The 14,736-nt window shown below is 38.0% G+C and overlaps 1 protein-coding gene across 3 annotated transcripts in view; it reads left to right on the top strand.

Moving 5' to 3' along the window:
- The window catches only part of LOC127880592 (uncharacterized), a 232,727-nt gene that overhangs the window by 53,737 nt on the left and 164,254 nt on the right, over window positions 1–14,736 (top strand). The window contains exons 7-10 of one of the 3 annotated variants that reach the window (XM_052427911.1): window positions 3,487–4,011; window positions 8,563–8,689; window positions 11,164–13,141; window positions 14,559–14,736. The exon at window positions 14,559–14,736 is cut by the window's right edge and continues 32 nt beyond it. The gene's annotated coding sequence lies outside the window, so the exon portion shown is untranslated. Of the gene's footprint in view, window positions 1–3,486; window positions 4,012–4,539; window positions 5,651–5,795; window positions 5,877–8,562; window positions 8,690–11,163; window positions 13,142–14,558 lie in introns of all 3 variants that reach the window. The other 2 variants (XM_052427910.1, XM_052427909.1) reach the window with 2 other exon arrangements.

Genomic DNA, 14,736 nt, shown 5'->3' with positions numbered 1-14,736 from the left:
GCGGGCAGGCGGAACAAGCTTGTCCGGGCCATTACTTAGTCGTTCATTGTGAGATTTTAAAATCATTTGGCACATTTGTTAACCATCATTAGACCGTGTGTCACGCGAAACAATTACATCAATATCTCCAAGGTCAAGGTCACACTTTGAGTTCAAAGGTAAAAAATAGCCATAAATGAGCTTGTCTGGGCTATAACTATGTCATTCATTATGAGATTTTAAAATCATTTGGCACATTTGTTCACCATCATGGGACGGTGTGTCGCAAGAAAGAATCACGTCAATATCTCCAATGTCAAGGTCGCCACGACTAAAAATAGATTTATTTTAAAACAAACTAACAAAGGGGGTTAATTTTGTTTGTTCATTTCAAAAGTTCAGTTTGAGTTGTCTCCCTTTATCAGATTTTTGTTCACAATGAAAACCTGGTTTTGTGACAATTTTGTCCCTTGTTCTAATATTAATATATACAGGGATCATATTTTCCCGCAACATCAATCGGTCCGGATATAAATGGGGAAAAGTATCCGAAAATGTGTATCCGAAATCATGACAAATTACGTTAAAATATATACCATTGATTTTGCCATTCATGAAGGTGGTATAATACATGTACAAGTAAAATTCCCTTAGGCATTTTTTTAAAAAACGAAACCAGTTTTCTTAACTGGTTTTAGCATTTGGTATTTCATTGTTGTTTCGTGTGCTGTTTTATCAGACTTTTTTCATTGTTGTCGATATTATTAACCTGTGTAAGTATATACCGATGTTTTAAATTGTTGTCGACTCGATAATATCTTACAAACATGAACTGAACCAAACAAATGTCTGTGCGTAGGTTGGCTACTGACAACAACAAATGAAATAATTAAGAAATAATTTGTTGTCAAATAACCCACGTCCGATTGTTTAGATGCGTAGGGATATAATCACGAGAGCGAAGCATTTGAAACCACGCATCTAATTTTCCGGTCGTGAGTTATTCAACAACAAAGTAAAAAGTACACGAATTATTTCTATTCTAACACGGTTTTACTAAAGATTTATTCAATGTATATTATTTTTCTTGTGTACTATTTTATGTGAAGTTCCGCCCATAAAAATAACTTTCGGCTGTTCTGTCGATCAGATCCGCGACTTTCATTCATAATTATATTACCCGATAATTACGCTGGTGGAAAATGTATTGGCATGTTTCGTTTAGTTACAGCGTGTGCATTCAGACGCGTCTTTTCGGATGCGTCTTTAATCCGCTGTTCACAAGTTTTTGATTCTTGGTCTGACGTGCAATAAACCGGCCCTGACCGGTTTAGAGACTGCAGCGAATAGTTTATCACATCTAATCGAGATAAGAATGTCATCAGGGTGTGTTAGCAAGTACACTGTGTAATCGATTTCATGACATGGGATTATTAATAGCAAACAGAATCGGACCGACTGTTTGGGATTTTCAATCGGTCTTTCATGACCCCAATCGGTCTAGGACCGACAAAACCGAAAAAAATATGATCCCTGAATATATATCCTATAATTGAATATAATTTATGGCAATTTATTACAGAATGTTTAACTACATGTATATCAGACAATAATGTCAATGAATTAAACAAATTTGAATTGATACACAAACATTAGATAATAGTAAATGTACGTAAACGCAAACAATCAAACACACATTAATACTTGTTTTATTTCTTTGTAATTAAAATTCAGAATGTATATCAGTCAGTTGTTGAGCATAAAGCGTTATTGTCTTTGATCCAGATCCGCAATTTGGCTGCAACACCCCTAAAAACACACACAACGGATAATACAGATGTAAACAATTAACGCTAATCATTACTATTGTACCTTAGTGAAGTCAATGTTTTCCATACAGCTTTTGGATTGTAATTGGATTTGATTATAGTTTAAATCAGAGCCCAGATGTTTGCGAGAAACAATGGTGCTATATTGCTTTTATATCCCAATGCACACAATTTCAACACTAGAAGTGAAACTTTAAATCTAAGATGTGTCCTACAAAAAGATGGCATATAATGTAGATACACTGTATAACTACATGTTGTATCTTTACAATATCACTTATATTGCATAGTTTTAACCAGAATAGGCAATAATGACTATTAAAAGTATAAAAGTCCCCTGTAGCAAGGTAGCAAGATAGAATGTGGTACACTGAATTCACCACAGACATCCATCTGTATTTCTGTATCTGTGTCTAATCCATAGCCAAACGTGTGTGATCAAGTACTCATCCACTTACAGTATTCAACTCACATCTATTTGTTTCATAAGATATGCTATACAGTTGTATAGTCTCACATTTAAAGTTGAAAAAAGTATCACATTTAACATTGTATAGTCTCACATTTAAACTTGTATAGTTTCACTTTTAAAGGTGTACAGTGTAACATTTTAATTTGTTTAGTCACACATTTAAAGTTGTTATAGTCTCAAATGTAAAGTTGTATATGTTCACTTTTAAAGGGGTACAGTCTAACATTTTAAGTTGTGTAGTGTCACATTTAAAGTTGTATTGCTCAATCTCATATTAAAGGGGTCATCCAACAGATTTTGGCATGTATTGAATGAAGCATGTCATTAAATGCTTTATGTTGATAAATTTAAACATTTGACCCAAATATCTCCAGAAAAAACACACAAGTATACAACTTTATAAAAGAAAAACATGTCCTCATATATATGACCTTTGACCTTAAAGGATGACCTTGACCTTTCACCACTCAAAATGTGCAGCTCAATGAGAAACACATGCATGTCAAGTATCAAGTTGCTAGCTTCAATATTTCTAAAGTGACATATATTTGACCTTTGACCTTAAAGGATGACCTTGACCTTGATCTTTTACAACTCAAAATGTGCAGCTCTCTGTGATACACATGCAGGCCAAATATGAAGTTGCTATCTTTTATTATTGCAAAAGGTATGGCAAATGTTAAAGTTGGAGCAAACCAACAGACCAACAGACAGACCAACAGACAGGGCAAAGACAATATGTCCTCCACAATAGTGCTGGGGCAAAAAAAAAACCCTCAACAGGGCTCCAACAACTGACCCCTGGAGTCCTGGAGTTAAAAGTCTCCCGCCTAGACCACTCGACCATCCATGTTTATGCTCAGAGCGGATGTATATTTACCTATATAAGCAATCCTCGTAGTTTCCCAAAATATAACTACAACAACTGTTACAGAACTTTCCAAATTATTCAACCGTTTCGCGTCGCACGACGCTTTATAATTCGTCTTCAAATCATCAAAAGATGCATATGATGGACATTTAAAAGCATTGTTAATTGTCAGTATTACTATTTCCTCAAAAATATCATGAAAAAAGAAAATTTGTGAATCTGAAACAACTTTTTTTAATTATGTCAATGTACCAATCTGTTGGACTGCCCCTTTAAAAGTAATGCAGTCTCACATTTGAAGTTTTTTATCTCACATGTTAAGTTTTCCTTTTCAGCAAACAGTATTAGCCAACAAGACAAACCTCGTTGAAGTAAATGTTGATGGCAATCCGCGCCCCTTTCTTTAACAAATACTACAACTTGCTCAAGAAATTAAGTACCAAGACGCCTTGCATCAGCCTAGCACGCCACATCTTCTCCAATGTTGGCTACAGCAACACTTCAAACAGCAGAGCCTTGATGAGTCCGACTTTCATCCCATCGTTGATGTTGCTTAGCAACGATTCAATGCTGGACATGGACAACTTGTTCCAGACGAGTTGCTGAAGTGGAAAAGATTTGTCATTACACAGCAGATAGAGCAGGCGTTAAGTGACTTTCTGTAAATGTGACTGACCTCCATATGTTGCTCTGAAATAATGTGAACCTGACGCCTGAGGAGCAGTCTGTGATTGACGCCATTTAGCAGCAGCTGTTTACTGACATGCCCGGTTTTGGGTTTGTTGAATTTGGCATCTGGACTTGCATCATCTCTGTCTGTATCCCATTCAAAGCAGCAGCAACATTAACAACAACAACAGGTAGTAGTTCCGCCTCGCTCTTGGAAAATAGGGCTTAATGCATGAGGATAGTGTTGTCCCAGAAAATCATGTAAAGTTTGCTCAGGCAAATCAGAGGCAACCCTTTCTGAATAAACCTTTAACAAAATATTCCATAAAAGCAGAAATATCATAACTGAAAAGATGTACAGACTGCACAGGCATATCTGGGACAACACTAGCCACATGCATTATGCCCCGTTTTTACATTTTGCGTGAATTGGTATATAACTGTGTTTACCTGTAATGGAAAATGTCTACACCGAACAGCCTTTTAACTGATATCGTATGAAGTAAGCAGTATGTTTAATGTTTTTACTTTTTGTTCTATATCATTGTAGGTTAAGGGTTAAGGTAGCATAGCTTTGACGTGGTATATAACAATCATGTTGTATTAGTCATTGATACATAGGTCGCTTTATATATTGCATTATATTATCTGATCGTCCTTGCAATATTTTAAGTTTCTCTAAATTTTCACCACATTATTTTTTGTTTCTATATTTTCAGACACCTGCAGTTTTGGAGTATGTTTGATATCAACATTTTTGGACAAACATTTATTTTTATTCTGTTTAACTGTCTGAAAACTTAGATTTATTACGGTAGTATAGATTCAATATCACTTACAGTGAATAGTTTTAAGCAGAATATGCAATATTAACACGTACAATTATGAAGGCCCTGTTAGCAAGATAGAGTATCATATACTGAATTAACCATAGACGTCCATCTGTATTTCTGCATGTCTGTCTAATCAATAGAAAACAACGTGTGTGATCAAGTACTCATACACTGACAGTATTAAACTCATATCTATTGATTCTTATGATATGCCATACAGTTGATAATCTTAAACTTTAAAGTTAGAAAATGTTTTACATTTAAAGTTGTAGAGTTTCACATTTAAAATTGCTTGACTCGTGTTAAACATGGTATACTCTAACATAGTGTCACATTAAAAATTAGATTGTCTCAAATTAAAAATTCTACAGTTTCACATTAAAAATTGAATAGTATCAAACGTAAATTTTTCCTTCTTTGCAAATATTATTAACCAACAAGATGAACATTAATGAATTTTAGAGGTGCATATCTTCATGAAACATATATTATATACTTTAAAAAATTTCTTAACAAAAGAAACGTACGATAGGGAGATTTTAGGTCAAATTTGGGAAAATATTTACTTTTTTCAATTAGGAATGGGTCCCTTTAAGGCTCTACATTTGAATGAAAAAAAACTACAGTATACTTTTTATGCCCCCCTTCGAAGAAGAGGGGGTATATTGCTTTGCTCATGTCGGTCTGTCGGTCCGTCGGTTTGTCGGTCGGTCTGTCGGTCCGTCCACCAGGTGGTTGTCAGACGATCACTCAAGAACGCTTTGGCCTAGGATCATGAAACTTCATAGATACATTGATCATGACTTGCAGATGACCCCTATTGATTTTGAGGTCACTAGGTCAAAGGTCAAGGTCACGGTGACCCGAAATAGTAAAATGGTTTCCGGATTATAACTCAAGAATGCTTAGGCCTAGGATCATGAAACTTGATAGGTAGATTGATCATGACTCGCAGATGACCCCTATTGATTTTCAGGTCACTAGGTCAAAGGTCAAGGTCACAGTGACCCGAAATAGTAAAATGGTTTCCGGATGATAACTCAACAACGCTTAGGCCTAGGATCATGAAACTTGATAGGTAGATTAAACAGGACTCGCAGATGACTCCTGTTGATTTTGAGGTCACTAGGTCAAAGGTCAAGGTCACAGTGACCCGAAATAGTAAAATGGTTTCCGGATGATAACTCAAGAACGCTTAGGCCTAGGATCATGAAACTTGATAGGTAGATTAATCAGGACTCGCAGATGACCCCTGTTGATTTTGAGGTCACTAGGTCAAAGTCACAGTGACCCGAAATAGTAAAATGGATTCTGGATGATAACTCAAGAACGCTTAGGCCTAGGATCATGAAACTTGATAGGTAGATTGATCATGACTCGCAGATGACCCCTATTGATTTTCAGGTCACTAGGTCAAAGGTCAAGGTCACGATGACCCGATATAGTAAAATGGTTTCCGGATGATAACTGAAGAACGCTTATTCCTAGGATCATGAAACTTGATAGGTAGATTGATCATGACTCGCAGATGACCCCTATTGATTTTCAGGTCACCAGGTCAAAGGTCAAGGTCACGGTGACCCGAAATAGTAAAATGGTGTCTGGATGATAACTCAAGAATGCTTATGGCTAGGATCATGAAACTTCATAGGTACATTGATCATAACTGGCAGATGACCCATATTGATTTTCAGGTCACTAGGTCAAAGGTCAAGGTCACAGTGACAAAAAACATATTCACACAATGGCTCTCACTACAACGGAGAGCCCATATGGGGGGGCATGCATGTTTTACAAACAGCCCTTGTTGAGATTGGAAATCTGCCCCAAAAGTGAGCAAAAAATCCAGTGGTATCAATCCCAACTTACATTTTAAAGGGAGCACTGCTGAAAAAATATAATATGCCCTCAGGGCATAAATATACCACCTTATAGTCATTTTTGTAAATCGGAAATTCCAAAACCAAACAGTGCAAATAAAGCAGAGAGGAAAATGACAAAAAATATATACTACACATCTGTGTTATATTTATATGAAATTTGTTAAAATTTTAAATAATGCCATCCCAGCATCGATTTTACTTAGCAACAATTTAATGCTGTGAATCGACAAATTGTTCCAGACGAGTCGCTTAAACAGAAACTATCTGATCCAACAGATAGAGCAGGCGTTGCATGACTTGTTCCTTATTGCGACTGACCTCGATAAGTTGCTCTCGAATAATGTGAACTTTATGCCAGTATGCGATTGACACCATTTAACAGCAGTTGTTGTTGAGAATTCCCGGGTTTGAGGAGACAACTTTGGCGTTGGGACTCGCTCCATCTCTGTCTATGGCCCGGTCAAAGCAGCAGCAGCAACAAGAACCCATAAGTAGTATCTTAGCAGTGTTCTGGGATACTGGGCTTCATGTATGTGCTTAAAGTGTCATCCCAGAATATCCTGTGCAGATTGCACATACATAAAGTCCTTTTAAAGTGTCATCCAAGACTAGCCTGTGCAGACTTCACATACATTAAGCCCTATTAAAGTGTCATCCCATATTAGCCTGTGCAGACTGCACATACATAAAGTCCTATTAAAGTGTCATCTCAGATTAGCCTGTGCAGATTGCACATACATCAAGTCCTATTAAGATGTCATCCCAGAATATCCTGTGCAGATTGCACATACATAAAGTCCTTTTAAAGTGTCATCCAAGACTAGCCTGTGCAGACTTCACATACATTAAGACCTATTAATGTGTCATCCCATATTAGCCTGTGCAGACTTCACATACATTAAGCCCTATTAAAGTGTCATCCCAGATTAGCCTGTGCAGACTGCACATACATAAAGTCCTATTAAAGTGTCATCCAAGACTAGCCTGTGCAGACTTCACATACATTAAGCCCTATTAAAGTGTCATGCCAGATTAGCCTGTGCAGACTGCACATACATTAAGTCCTATTAAAGTGTCATCCCATAATAAGCCTGTGCAGACTGCACATACATTAAGTCCTATTAAAGTGTCATCCCAGATTAGCCTGTGCAGGCTGCACATACATTAAGTCCTATTTAAGTGTCATCTTAGAATATCCTGTGCAGACTTCACAAACATCAAGTCCTATTTAAGTGTCATCCCAGAATATCCTGTGCAGACTGCACATACATCAAGTCCTATTTAAGTGTCATCCCAGAATATCCTGTGCAGACTGCACATACATTAAGCCCTATTAAAGTGTCATCCCAGATTAGCCTGTGCAGATTGCACATACATCAAGTCCTATTAAAGTGTCATCCCAGATTAGCCTGTGCAGATTGCACATACATTAAGTCCTATTAAAGTGTCATCCCAGATTAGCCTGTGCAGATTGCACATACATTAAGTCCTATTAAAGTGTCATCTCAGATTAGCCTGTGCAGACTGCACATACATTACGTCCTATTAAAGTGTCATCCCAGATTAGCCTGTGCAGACTGCACATACATTAAGTCCTATTAAAGTGTCATCCCAGATTAGCCTGTGCAGACTGCACATACATCAAGACCTATTTTCCAAGAATGAGGCTCATATAGTTCACTTAACGTCAGTCCTTTTTCTGCCTGATTGAAGAAAAGCTCCTAACATCAAATGTGAATTCACGTTTTTAAATTTATCAAACTTGGAAAATAAATAATAAATAAAAGTTGATCTGATATCAGTTTTAGTCATAGAAGGTCAGAACATAGTTTTGTCTATTTTTGGGCCAAAATTCAAACCCTGAACCAAAAGTTTCTCCTTGCATAATTAAAATATCTGCTTAAATCGAATTGTTGAATTCTCTTTAATTTGAGTAAAAAAATATTTAAATGCATTCAGCACATTTAAATATTATTTTCTTCATTTATTTTCAATATTTAATTTAATTCCTGCATTTTGTTTTAAGAGCCTGTTCCTCCTGGTCCAGGACCTTTTGACAAATGTTCAAATAGTACTACCCACAGGATGAAGCCACTCTGAATCCGGGGCTCCATACTTTCTTGGCCAGGGGCCAAGACTACCTCGTCATTAAGGTATGTTGGTAATGTAATTTACCATGTATAATGTGTAGTGTTTTACTCCAAATGTCAATGAAAATAGTTTGTGTGTGTTTAATATTAATAAAACTATATTCTTACTGCTAACTAAAACAAATCATTTATGTAATTGTAAACTATTTATAATAGCTGCCATTTGTATTGCCTTGAAAGGGCTTGGTGGGAGTGGGAGCATACAAATTTGTCCTTGTCTGTAATTCTCCCTGTCCTTCCTTTCTTCCTTATTTAAGTCCCAAAGGGACATATAATGTTTGTATCAAGTGTTTAGTTTATATCTCATTTGTATGAAGATCCATCAAACATACTTTATTTCTTAAATATTGTTTTAATCAAACAACATTGATTGACTTCTAATATAACTGATGCCATTATTGAGAATATTCAAAAGCAATAAATAAACGGAAAATTTTTTTGCTTTTGGGGTAAGACAGTCAGTTATTGTTTTCCGTGGTCCTGGAGTGAGGAAGTTTACATGTTTCCACAGGTGCTCGTAAACATATCTATTTATCCCCACGCTTTTTGAAAAAAAGGTGGGGATATTGTGGTGATCTCCGCCGTCCGTCCGTCCGTCTGTCCGTCCGTCTGTCCGTCTGTCCGTCCGTCCTGGCCACTATCTCCTCCTACACTAAAAGCACTAGAACCTTGAAATTTACACACATGGTAGCTATGAGCATATGTGCGACCCTGCACTATTTGGAATTTTGATCTGACCCCTGGGTAAAAAGTTATAGGGGTTGGGGTGGGGCCGCGTCAGAAATTATCACTCATTTTTTTAGGTTATTTTACATTTACTTCTTTATTTCTACACCGATTCACTTCAAATTGATACTGGACCTCACCTATGACAATACGGTCAATCTCAACCATGCATGGCCCCATTCCCAACCCTGGGGCGCCCCGCCCACATAGGCCACACCCACCAAAAATTTCCATTTACTATAATTTTTTCATTTCTACACGGATTCACTTCAAATTGATACTGAACTTTTGTTATGACATTAGGGTCAATCTCAACTATGCATGGCCCCAATCCCAACCCTGGGGCGCCCGCCCACATAGGCCACACCCACCAAAAAATTCCATTTACTATAATTTTTTCATTTCTACACGGATTCACTTCAAATTGATACTGAACTTCTCTTATGACATTAGGGTCAATCTCAACTATGCATGGCCCCAAAACCAACCCTGGGGCCCCGCCCACATAGACCACACCCACCCAAAATTGCCTTTACTATAATTTCTTCATTTCTACACCGATTCACTTCAAATTGATATTGAACTTCTCTTATGACAATACAGTCAATCTCAACTATGCATGGCCCCATTACCAACCCTGGGGCGCCCCGCCCACATAGACCACACCCACCCAAAATTGCCTTTTACTATAATTTCTTCATTTCTACACCGATTCACTTCAAATTGATACTGAACCTCTCTTATGACAATACGGTCAATCTCAACTATGCATGGCACAATTACCAACCCTGGGGCGCCCTGCCCACATATGTCACACCCACCCAAAATTGCCTTTTACTATAACTTCTTCATTTCTACACCAATTCACTTCTAATTGATGATGAACTTCTCTTATGACAATACGGTCAATCTCAGCTATGCATGGCCCCATTACCAACCCTGGGGCACACCTAGGTCAAACATTCGGCGTGGGGATACGCGTCGGCCTCTGCCGCGCCATTTCTAGTTTCTTACTTTGCTGAGAAAAAGAATTCACGGTATTACCCCAAAAGCTAACAAATTTCCCATTTAAGTTAAATTTACAAGGACTATTAACCCATTTATGCCTAGTGTCTTGAAAAAAGGCCTTGGTGCAGTGTTGACCTGATTAATAGAATAAGTACAAAAAAAATAAATGTTTAACCATATGGTTTTCTTTCTTTTTGTTATGCAGCAAAAAATTGGCTAATAGATAAATAAGCTGTGATGTGGAAAAATGGGGCCTAATGCATGTGCTTAAATTGTTGTCACAGATAAGCCTGTGCAGTTCACACAGGCTAATCATGGACAACACTTTCCTCTTAAAGGTATTTTTCATTGAACAAATAATCCTCTTTATGAAAACCCAGTCTAGTCAGAAAGTACCCTCCCTTATTAGCTTATGTGAATTTCACATGCTAATCTGGGACAACACTTTCTAACATTAGTGATACGCATATTGGCTTATGAAAATACATCTCTGAAAATGGAGTAAAGATAATAGATATAAATGTACAGATAAGTATAGCATTAGCCAACACTTTTCTTGTTTTAATACAAAATGACTTAATTGTATTTATTTTCATGCTATTAAGGACAAGGAACCAATAAAATGCAAGATTTGAAATTCATGCTGTTCAAAACCTTCACAACCTGTCAAGAGGCATAGTTTGCTATAGATAATAATATAATTTGTTACAAGTTCCTATCACCCACTGTGTTGTTGTTTTCAGCAGAGCACCAGCATTGATATTGAGTTTGCCCAGCAACCGCACGAGTCCCGCCTGCAGGAGCCCCAGTCCAGAATGACCCTTCCCCTCCCCTGACTTCTAACTTCTCCCTCTTGACCTCCTGACTCAAAAATTCAGCATCGTTGAACAACTCCGTTCTGCAGGAAATTCTGAGCATGATTCTGTTCTGAACAAATGCAATGCCCACGTCAACTTGTCCACACATAAGCCTGGGTAGTTTTGTTAAGCTAGAGTTCCGCGTGGGCCTGAGAGGGACGAGTTTTACAGACACGAAAAGTTATAGCAGTAGTTATGGTAACGCTAACAGTCAGTTGCTGCTGTTAGACATCACAACAAATATCATGAAGAATAAAAGTGTAATAACTTGTTCCAATCTTTATGGGACAAACATAAGTTGAACGGGAGAAAATCAAGGAACAACAAAATCGTAAGCTCTCCTAGTGGGATACTTCTGCTGTTGATAGTTTGGCAACAGTGGGGTTACGGACTTCCCCAGATTGTCCTCTCAGCGGCCAAAATATCAATAGAACGGACTTTTTGCAATATTACTGACAAAGAAAGGCAGTAATGACTTGGTTGTGAATACCCAGAGCACGATACATCCATGCTGACACAGAAAGACGGTAATGACTTGGTTGTGAACACCCAGAGCCCGATACATCCATGCTGACACAGAAAGGCAGTAATGACTTGGTTGTGAACACGTCGAGCACGATACATCCATGCTGACACAGAAAGGCAGTAATGACTTGGTTGTGAAAACCCAGAGCACGCTACATCCATGCTTACAAAAAAGGCAGTAATGACTTGGTTGTGAACATCTTGAGCACGCTACATCCATGCTGACAAAAAAAGGCAGTAATGACTTGGTTGTGAACACCCAGAGCACGATACATCCATGCTGACAAAGAAAGGCAGTAATGACTTGGTTGTGTACACCTTGAGCACGATACTTCCATGCTGACAAAAAAAGGCAGTAATGACTTGGTTGTGAACACTCAGAGCACAATACATCCATGGGGTGTGCATCAGATGGAATTTTGCCTATTATTGTTAACAAGTTGCTAAGAGTGAACACGTCTGGTTTTGTTATGAGCACTTCCCACTCAGAGCCCAAAGGTCCTCGCATTGAAGCGATGCAAAAGAAGACTTTGAAAAATGACAGCAGTTGTGTTGTGTGGTCCAGTAATCCTTTCAACTCTCAACCTGAAGTTTATCAAAACTCAAACTCAGCCCTTTGCAATATCACACATTGCAACACAGTGTACTTTACCATGAATGTTTTGCGGTTTAAAACACCAAAATTTCAATTAAAAGTTTGTGCTCGTAACATATTGATACATTGCTATTCTGAGTTCTAATTACGATATCCTTAATATCAATAATAGATGAAATGTTTGGCATTAAAAAAACAGGTGTGTAAAGTAATTTGTTACAGTGCATATTCATTTGTCACTAAAAAAATTAGGGTTAAGTTTGCTTGTCATTTCCTTTTTAGCAAACATTATTAGACAACAAAACAAACGTCGTTTAAGTGAAAGTCCAAGACAATTCTGACCTAGTTTGGGAACAAGTACAACAACTAAGTAAAGAAATTCACTTTGTCTTGCATCAGCCTACATGTAGAAAGCCTCTTATAAACATCTCCCAAGTTGGCTACATCAACGCTTCCAACAGCGTAACTTGGCATCGACACATTGTTCCGAACGAGTCGCTCAAACTGAAATGATCTGATCCAACAGAGAGCAGGCTCTGCGTGACTCGTCTGTTAATGTGACTGACCTGGATATGTTGCTTTCCAATAATATGAGCCTTACTCCAGATTAGCTGTCTGCGATTGACGCAATTCAACAACAGTTGTTGTCAGGAATTTCCGGCTTTGGGATGGCAATTTGGCGTCGGGGCTTCATCTCTGTCTTTGGCCTGGTCGCAGCAGAAGCAGCAACAAGAACAACAATTAGTATAAGAGCCTTCATCTGGGATATGGGGTTTCATGTATGTGCTTAAAGTGTCATCCCATATTATACTGTGCAGACTGCACATACATTAAGTCCTATTTAAGTGTCATCCCAGATTAGCTTGTGCAGACTGCACATACGTTAAGTCCTTTTAAAGTGTCATTCCAGATTAGCCTGTGCAGACTGCACATACATTAAGTCATATTAAAGTGTCATCCCATATTAGCCTGTGCAGACTGCACATACATTAAGTCCTATTAAAGTGTCATCTCAGATTAGCCTGTGCAGACTGCACATACACTAAGCCCTATTAAAGTGTCATCCCAGATTAGCCTGTGCAGACTGCACATGCATTAAGTCCTATAAAAGTGTCATCCCAGATTATCCTGTGCAGACTGCACATACATTAAGTCCTATTAAAGTGTCATCCCATATTATACTGTGCAGACTGCACATACATTAAGTCCTATTAAAGTGTCATCCCATATTAGCCTGTGCAGTCTGCACATACATAAAGTCCTATTAAAGTGTCATCCCATATTATACTGTGCATACTGCACATACATTAAGTCCTATAAAAGTGTCATCCCAGATTAGCCTGTGCAGACTGCACATACATTAAGTCCTATTAAAGTGTCATCCCATATTACACTGTGCTGACTGCACATACATTAAGTCCTATTAAAGTGTCATCCCATATTAGCCTGTGCAGACTGCACATACATTAAGTCCTATTAAAGTGTCTTCTCAGATTAGCCTGTGCAGACTGCACATACACTAAGCCCTATTAAAGTGTCATCCCAGATTAGCCTGTGCAGACTGCACATGCATTAAGTCCTATAAAAGTGTCATCCCAGATTAGCCTGTGCAGACTGCACATACATTAAGTCCTATTAAAGTGTCATCCCAGATTAGCCTGTGCAGACTGCACGTACATCAAGCCCTATTAAAGTGTCATCCCATATTAGCCTGTGCAGACTGCACATACATTAAGCCCTATATAAGTGTCATCCCAGATTAGCCTGTGCAGACTGCACATACATTAAGCCCTATTTTCCCAGAATGAGGCTCGTATACTACACTTAACATCAGTATTTTATGTGCCTGAAAAGTTCCTAGCATCAAATGGGAATTATGTGCTTTTAAATTGATCACACTTAGTAAATAAAATGCAAATAGCACTTGATCTGATATCAATTTTAATCATAGAAGGTCAGGGCATTAAGTTTTGTATATTTTCGACCGAAATTCAGCCCCTGAACCAAAAGTTTATCGTTGAAGAAAAAATCTGCTTTAATAGAGTTGTTAAATTATATTTAATTTTAGAAAAATAATTATGTAAAAGCCATCAGCTCATTTCAAAATTATTTTCTTCATTTATTTTCAATATTTATTTAAATTTCTGGATTTTGTTTTTAGAGCCTTTTCCTACAGGAACCCATGCAATCAGAGATCGGTACCTAGCTGAACAACAGGCTGTCTGGTTAGCTGGGCCCAGGGCCCAGTGACACTTCCTGGCCCAGGACCTTGGGGCCAATGCTCAACTAGTCCTACCCGCAGGGTGGAGCCACACTGAACCTGGGGCTTCATACTTTCT

The sequence above is a fragment of the Dreissena polymorpha genome, chromosome 5, assembly GCF_020536995.1.
Source record: "Dreissena polymorpha isolate Duluth1 chromosome 5, UMN_Dpol_1.0, whole genome shotgun sequence".
NCBI lineage: Eukaryota > Metazoa > Mollusca > Bivalvia > Myida > Dreissenidae > Dreissena > Dreissena polymorpha.
The sequence above is the reverse complement of the archived record's forward strand: the minus strand, read 5'-3'. Positions and strand labels throughout refer to the sequence as shown.